At 47.9% G+C, this 8355-nt stretch overlaps 1 protein-coding gene across 31 annotated transcripts in view; it reads right to left on the bottom strand.

The window, feature by feature from the left end:
- LOC102368354 (CUGBP Elav-like family member 4) overlaps window positions 1-8355 on the bottom strand; it is an 840681-nt gene that overhangs the window by 164341 nt on the left and 667985 nt on the right. The gene's annotated exons all lie outside the window — the stretch shown is intronic.

The raw sequence follows: 8355 nt of genomic DNA on the forward strand, positions 1-8355 counted from the left end.
AATGTCCTAAAATATGCCATTCCTCCTTGTGTAGTTGCTTTTAAGCGCTGGCTTTCCTGAACTAGAATAAAGTTCTAGGCCATTTTTATTACCCTTATAGCAGCGGGATATTGGCTGCCACTGCCCCCCTGCTTTACCCGGGGCAGATAACCTCCAGAGGTCCCTTGCTGCCTGACTTTTTCCTCTGATTTTCTGATTCTGTCCTAGGCAAAGTCATTGGGCAATTTCTCCCCTATTGCATTCCCAGCATATGATCCGCTGAAAAATCAATATGACTAAGTGGGAAAGAAGGAATCAGAATACGCACGCACAGGAAAGCACGTCATCTGCTTCACAGAGCAGTCTTGCTCCTCCCCGCCCTGACAGCTAATGGCCCTCTGTCACCTCAAACCCTGGCCTGAAAAAAAGATGAAGTTTCTCAAGCAATAAGTTTAGGTGACCTCTGCTTTTCAGCCAGTGTGGGGGAGGCTGCCTTTCCATGAAGAGCAAATATCTGAGAGTCCCCAACAAATAGTGAAATAATGAGCCTGTGTCACATTGGAGGACACCATCTACACTCCCGGTGTACTCTTCACGGCAGTAGCACGATCAGAGATGACAGGGACAGAAAACTGGGATGGATAGAAGCGTGAAATGTCCATCAAAAACCTTCTTCATCAGGCAAGAGAGGGGATGATCTCTGGACATCTCAGAGGCTGAAGGAGCTGCAAGAAGGCTGAGGGTCACGTCTTGAGGATGCAATGTTGTACATGCATGGGAAAAGGGGAAGGCTGAGGAAGGGAGATGGTGAATTATTAGAGATAAGAGACTTCAGGAAAACCAGCTGCTTTGTGGAAGGGCAGAAATCTAGGAGACATCTTCAGGTGCTCTGAATACGCCAGCTCATACAATGCCCCAGCAGGTGTGTGAGAAAAAGGAAAGAATACAAGGAAGAAATAAGGGACGAAGACTCAGATTCTGGTGGGGACCTTGTAAAACATGCCGGTATCTCACGGAAAGAGAAATGCAACCTGACACTAAAAACAAGCAAGCAAACCACCATCTCCTGCAAAGAAGGGATGAACTACAGATGATTTGCATTTACACTAGGTCAAATACTGTGTAGGGTTACAAGAGTGACATTTCTGTTGACTGCTGTGTTTCCAAGGCTTCTCACCAAGAGCAGGATTTGACTCCACATCAGCTGCTTTGCTGCTCTTCCGCTTCCACTGCTTCCCCCAGCAGTAGTGAGAGCACCAGCTGAAGACAGGATCTCCGTCCATGGGGTGTCCTACTGCTCCACTCTCACGGGAAGCTGGAGCCCACGTCTGGCATCTCAGAACTGGCTGTTGGGCTAATCACTTGGGATTTCATCAAGAGGGATTAGGATTGCAGGACTGGAGGGATAATCTTGGCATCCAAGAAATGGAGGCACATGTCTCAGTCAGACACTCACCGTAGAGTTTACGTGTGTAGAATTGGAGAGTCACCATTTCTGGCTTGTTTCTTTTGTCCATGTATTGGATGTTCCTCAAATTAGGCAGCATTTTATACTGGGCATCTAATAATATAAAAGCCTTAGTCCTGCCTGTCTGGTTGTCCGTAATGCTTTATTTGTACTCTGATTGGTTGTCTGAAGCAACCAAGCAGGGTGCCCCAAGAGCGTTCTGGACAGGAGGCTGTGGCAGCGGCGCAGCAGAGCGCCGCCATGATGGCAGGGATGGACGGGACAGAGGTGGTGGCAGCGGCGCTGGCCTCATCCCCCACCAGCCCTGCTCCCTAGAGGGGGTGGTGAGGGAGTGGATGGAGCGGGCAGGCCAGCAGCACTGCCCTCCCTCCCCCCTGGCCATGCTCTCTGGAGGCAGCAGCAGCATGGGGTGCAGGCTGATGGGGATGGAGGGGACGGCGGGCAAGCTTCCCACCCCCTGCTCCTTGGAGACGGTGGCAGTGCGGGGTGGTGGGTGGCCGCGCCCCATCCCTGCCTGCCCCCTGTCATTCCTGATGGGCAATTGGCTAGTATATATATATATGTCTCAGTAGAATATACTGGGACATATATATATGTATATACGGTATTGCCAACTCTCATGATTATTGTTCTTGAAGCCTATTTTTCAGGAATGTGAAAACCTTAGCTCTTTCTTTTAAGAACAATGCCAATAATCATAAGAGTTGGCAATATTGCATATATTTATATATATATATATATATACACACACCTTTATACACCTAGTATATCGGTGTTCTACTGGGACACACATATACATACATACATATATACATACATACATGTATGTGTGTCCTAGCAGAACACCTGATGTGAGGGGCCCCTGATCTTGGCTAGGGCTTCCAGGTGCTATTGAAATACAAATAAATATATTACATCGAGAAATATAAAGTGCTCCACCTTGGGATGAGCAACCCCCAACACACCTACAGGCTTGGCGGCACCAAACTGACCAGCACCACAAATGAAAGGGACCTGGGGGTAAAAATAGACCAAAGTATGAATACGAAACAGCAGTACGATGCTGTAGCCAGTAAGGCAAATAATACTCCGGCATGCATCAATTGATGCATCTCCAGCAAAACCGAGGCGGTGATTCTTCCGTGCTTCTCAGCACTGATGAGCTGGCAGCTGGAGTACTGCGTCCAGTTTTGGGCACCGCACTTTAACAAGGACTTGGACGAGCTTGAGCGAGTCCAAAGAAGGGCCACCCATATGATCAGAGTCTTACACAGCGAGCCATACAAGGACAAGCTGCGGGATCTGGGACTCTTCAGACCAAGGAAAACAAGGCTGAGAGGGGACCTGGTAGCAGCTTACCACTACACTAGGGGAGCGCATCAAGGGCTCAGTGAGCAACTGTTCACCAGGGCACCCAGGGGAAAAACCAGGAGTAGTGGTCACAGACTCCTGTAAGACCGATTCAGGCTCAACATTAGGAAAAACTTCTTCACAGTCGGGGTGTCCAGACTGAGGAATAAGCTCCCTCCAGAGGTGGTGCAATCGCCTACCCTGGAAATCTTCAAGAGAAGACGGGACAGTCACCTTGCTGGGCTCGCCTGACCCCAGTTATCTTTCCTGCGTGGAACAGGGGGCTGGACTCGATGATCTTCCAAGATCCCTTCCAGCCTTGCAATTCATGAATCTATGACTCTTTTCACCAGAGGAGGAGCATTCGTGCATATCTCTTTCCCAATCAATAGAGAAGGATGGACAGGGAAACTTATAGTCTGGGTGAGATAAGCTGGAATCAGCCCCAGCTGAACTCTGGCCAGCCCAGCAACCTTTCAGACCCACATCTAGACCCAACGGTTGTGGCTCAGGACACCTTAAAATGCCCACTCAGAAGTGTTTTATAAAAAGCACATTTTCCATCCATCCCTAGAAGGCTTTCACAGAGCACAGCCTTGCCTTCAGCCTGTTGGCTCTGCCCCCCTATTAGTGCATGGGGGTTTTCACTGTGGATGGCTTGTGCTTGTGCCAGCGCTACTGGGAATCACATGTGAAACTTGCTGGATGGACCACGTGCCGTCTCTTCCCACCCTGCCGCTGCTTTGCAAGACCTGGCTCTCACCTTTAATGTGGAGACTGTTTTCTTGTAGCATCAAGGATTTACCCTGCGGGATATTTTGCTGACTTTTCTTTTCACCTTGACTCAGACACACAGCAGAGAAATAGCAGCTGTTGACTCTTATGGTTTCAGACCTTGCCCAGCTTCAATCAGAGAGACGTGTGTTTGCTGGGCAAGCTTTCAAAGAGGTGTCTGCCTGTTCTGCTTCTAACACGAAGTCGGGAAAAGCTCTTTGGCCCCAACAGCACGTTTCATTGGAGAACCTCAAAGCACTTGACAAACAGTCATCACTTCTTACAATCCACATGTTAAGCAGGTATTATTAGCTTCCTGCCTCTGGTGGATACACATAGGTGTACAGGCCCATCCGCTGTCACACTCCAACCTTTTACATTATTTATCCTAGTGCAATTTTGCTGTAGACCAGCTTCATTTGGCTTCCAGGGAATTTCTGCAAGGTAAAGGGATACCCTATGTAGTACTGAGCGCTACAGTCTTTGTGCATCAGAGGCAGATCAGGAGTCCATGTTTCTGGTGTAACTCCCTGCCTCCAGACTGACACCGGGTGCTAAAGGGGGCTGGCCAGCCCAAGGTAAGGGACCTCATGCTGAGTTATAACAACAGAGGGACACGTCTCTTGCATGATGGATGAGGGAAGTCCTGCTATGATGGGACAGAAGAAGGTCCCATAGACCAACTGGAGGTCAAAGAAGGAAACCTCTGACTCCAGACCAGGGCAGAGGAGGCCTTTTCAGATGAGCTTTTCCAGGGGAAGGAAAACACTCATTGCAAACTAGTGCAGATGGAGCTCGCTGAGCCTTTGCAGGACATTCTCTAGGAGGATCTCCAAGCTCAGAGACGGATAGAAAGGATGGAGATGCCTTCCGTTACTATTTCTCCCATGAAAGCATGATGAAGGGAAATAGTAAATAAGGAAAAATCCAGAAGGCACTCACTTGGTGCAATGACTAGACCCGCTTGTGGAGAGATCTGGCTTGTTGTGCTACCAGCCCTCACATCTAGGACAGCCAAACAGTAATGACAAGAACAAGACGTAAGAGGTTGGAGGGGTGCGGAGCGGGTAAGGAGTCCACGACAAGGTCAGTTCCCTTCTCCATTGTCCCTGGGGATGCAACCAAGGAGCCCATTGCAACAGCCGAGACGTGGTTCAGGAAGGACAGGCAGGGGAGAAGAGGAGGAGGAGGAATTGCTTTTTCTGTAAAACAGCTGTGAGATTGCTCAGAGCTCCAGTAGCAAACTGGAGAGAGGCCTGTTGAGAGTCTCTGGGTTAGGGCCAGACGGGAGAGCAACAAGGGGATGTGGTGGGCTCTGCTATAGACCACCAGACCAGGAGGAAGCGGTGGATGAGGCTTTTTCCAAACATCTGCTGGGAGCGCAGCACAGCAGTGCGCAGGCCAGCCAGGAAGATTTCGGAGGGTGTTGGGGACAACTTTCTGGTGCAATTCGTAGACTGGCCAACTAGGGACCGTGCTCTTCTTGACCTGTTGCTCACGAACAGGGAACCCTAATTTTTCACAACTCTAACTCACGTGCCCCCTTCTAACCACTAGATATAGTCTCTTAGACAAAATAACCATTGCTCTTGTATAAATTACTCTCAGATGGTTTTCTTTCTTTTTTTTTTCTTCTTTTTTTTTTAATAGCAAGGCAAACATTTCTCCTACTCTGCCTCCAATCTAGGGAAAAGTACCTTATTTATTACCTTCCTATTAGTGACATTATCATTTCCCCAGGAAGGCAAGAGTAAGATCAAAGGACGTGGTGGCGGTGATGGTGGGGAACCAGCCGAACAATCAGAAGTTGTTTGAGCAGTAAAGATAATTAGGCATACAGGTTTTCCTTTTTCTTTTTAAGGGCTGAGATTAACTCAAGCTGTTGTTATCGGAAAATTCAGTGTCTCCTGCGATTAGCAGCACTTATCTCTCGGCATGACATTCGGAGAGCACAATCGTCTCCCACTTCCACCCCCGTGAGACCTGCTGGAGAGCTTCAGCTAAGTCAAGATGGCAGAAAGGCAGTCTTTGAAAGGGTGTCAAACCAAATGAGTTTGCGAGTCTTAGCAAAGCAGTGCTCAAATGCAGAGTGGTAGCAAAGCAGTGCTCCCTGCGGGGATACTCAGGCCAAACGAGGGAGACGGTGTGTAATAAAAGTCAGCTGTATGCTTCCTGTACCCCTCTGTGTGAGTGTGCATGTGTGTGAGCATGCATACGTGCGTGTGTATGTGCACTCCTTGATAGCATGTACATTATAAGGGCCAAAATGTGGAATTAGCTGGCCAAGTACGGACTGTAGCAATTGGTGGTGGTCGAAACACACAGTGCCGTCACCTCTCAACGCTTTGATAAAAGTCTCATGATATTTAATGCCACTGGAGTCATGTGACTATTTGATAACCTCAGCCTTTGTTAAAATAAAAGTCGGTTTTAGCTCGCATAGGTGCCTAGGGATTTTGGAAAGGGACTTGGGGCTCCCTAAAGGTTCAGAAGCAAGATGCACTTTAAAACAATTTCAGACCTATATATTTCATATGAGCCCTCGTGAATCTTGAGGTCTGTTTCATGAGTTTGGTCTGTTTGATGCTAGTAATCCAGAATGCAGACAACTAAAAAAGAGTCACACATTTGGGAAGGGACCTGCTTTGTCTGACAATATTTAAGGGGAATCTTTGGGAATATAGTCTCAGAAAAGAGGGTATTTCTGCAGGTAGACTTTGAACCCCGGCTATTTGACATACCCTGAATTTAGGTAGCATTTTGCAAATCCAAACTTAAGTGAATGTGCTCTTTCTTTTTAATCTATAGCACAAGTCAGGCAGGCAGAGAGCTGGGTGGATCTAGGCATCAGCTGTTCAGTGCAGACAAAATAGCTTTAGGCAGAATATTGTTTTGCAAATTCCTATTTGTATTTGACTAATGTTCCTTCTTCAATGGTGGAGAAAAGCCACTTCTTTCTGTAATTCTTTACCCTTGTTGCATGACTGGGATTCCTATCTAAATGTTGAAAATGGCCCGAATAAAAACCTTACGTGCAAACTCTTTCGAATCATAGCACATTTAAAATATTCACCCAGAAGTTAGCATCTCTTGTGCTAACTAAACATGCTCAGGAAACCTTCGTGACTGGATCAACACGCCCCCCGCAAAAAAATAATCTGATTCCCATTCTTCACACTGTCAATGATATTAAGAGTTAGATGTGGTAAAATAGTCACAGATAAGTGCAGACTACTTGAACTACTTTGCCATGATGACTTTCAGAGTTCTCTAGTTATTTTGCGAACATAAACTAAAAGGACTCAGTTAAGTTGGTACAGCATATCTAGACTCCCTTCAAAGACTTGCAGTGGGCAGCTTTAGCCATAACTCAGTGAAGTTGGTACACCATATCTACAACTGTTTTCTAGTTGGCTGGACTGAGATGCAAATATATTTGCCTATGAATCATAGATCCACAGACCATGGGGGTGGGAAGGGAGCTCAGGGGGTCACATCTAGTGCAACTCCCTGCTCCAAGCAGGACCAGCCCCAGCTACATTATCCCAGCCAAGGCTTTGTCTACCCGGGTCTTAAACACCTCCAAGGATGGAAAGTCCACCACCTCTCTGGATAACCTGTTCCACTGTTTTACTACCCTCCTAGTAAGAAAGTTTTTCCTACTGTTTAACCTCAACTTCCCTTGTTGCAATGTGAGCCCATTGCTCCTTGTCCTGTCATCTGCCCCCACTGAGAACAGCCCAACTCCATCCTCTGTGCAACCCCCCCGCAGGGAGGTGAAGGCTGCTATTCAATCCCCCTCGGTCTTCTCTTCTGCACACTCAATCAGCCCAAGTTCCTTCAGTCTCTCCTCATAAGTCCTGTCCCCCAGCCCCCAAACCATTTTTGATGCCCTCTGCTGGACTCTCTCCCACATCCTTTCTGTAGTGGGGCCCACAGCTGGACACTGGACTCCAGATGTGGTCTCCCCAGTGCTGAATAGAGGGGAAGAATCATTTCCCACAATCTGCTGGCAGTGCTCCTACCCATGCAGACCAGGATGTCGGTAGCCTTCTTGGCAACAAGGGCACACTGCTGGCTCATATTTCGTTTATTGTCCACTGTCCCCCCAGGTCCTTTTCTGCAGAGCTGCTGCCCAGCCAGTCACCCCCAGCCTGCACCAGTGCATGGGATTATTCTGCCCTAAGTGCAGGACTTTGCACTTGTCCTTCCTGAACCTCATGAGATTTCCTTTAGCCCAATCTTCCAATTTGTTTAGGTTTCTCTGAATCTTAGCCCTACCTCCAGCATATTGACTACTCCCCCCAGCTTGGTTTCATCTGCAAACTTGCTGAGGGTGCGCTGCATCCCATCTTCCAGGTCACTGACGAAGTTGAACAAAACCAGCCCCAGGACCAACCCCTGGGCACTCCACTTGATACTGGCTGCCAACTAGACATCAAGCCATTGATTACTACCCCCCCAAGCCCGATGCTCCAATGGTGACAAAGGATGTTGGTTGAAGATGGAAAATACACAAGTCCTGGCTCCCAGTCTCCTGTTCTAACCAGTAGACTACAATATACCTCAGGCCCAGAGCTAGAATCCGCTGCTCCTAAACTCCAGTCTTTCAGTGGCATTCTCCAAATTTTAGACAACAACCCTAATACAGATTGGGCACAAAGCATTACTTCCAATGGGAGCAAAATCCTGAAGTGCTTGAAGGTCCTCTGTCTGACCAGCTTTCCATGACCAGTCCTGTTAAGTATCATGCATCTCCTCCATGCCTGAGTCGTTAGACGCTC

Source organism: Alligator sinensis, unplaced genomic scaffold (genome assembly GCF_000455745.1).
Source record: "Alligator sinensis unplaced genomic scaffold, ASM45574v1 scaffold801_1, whole genome shotgun sequence".
Lineage (NCBI taxonomy): Eukaryota > Metazoa > Chordata > Crocodylia > Alligatoridae > Alligator > Alligator sinensis.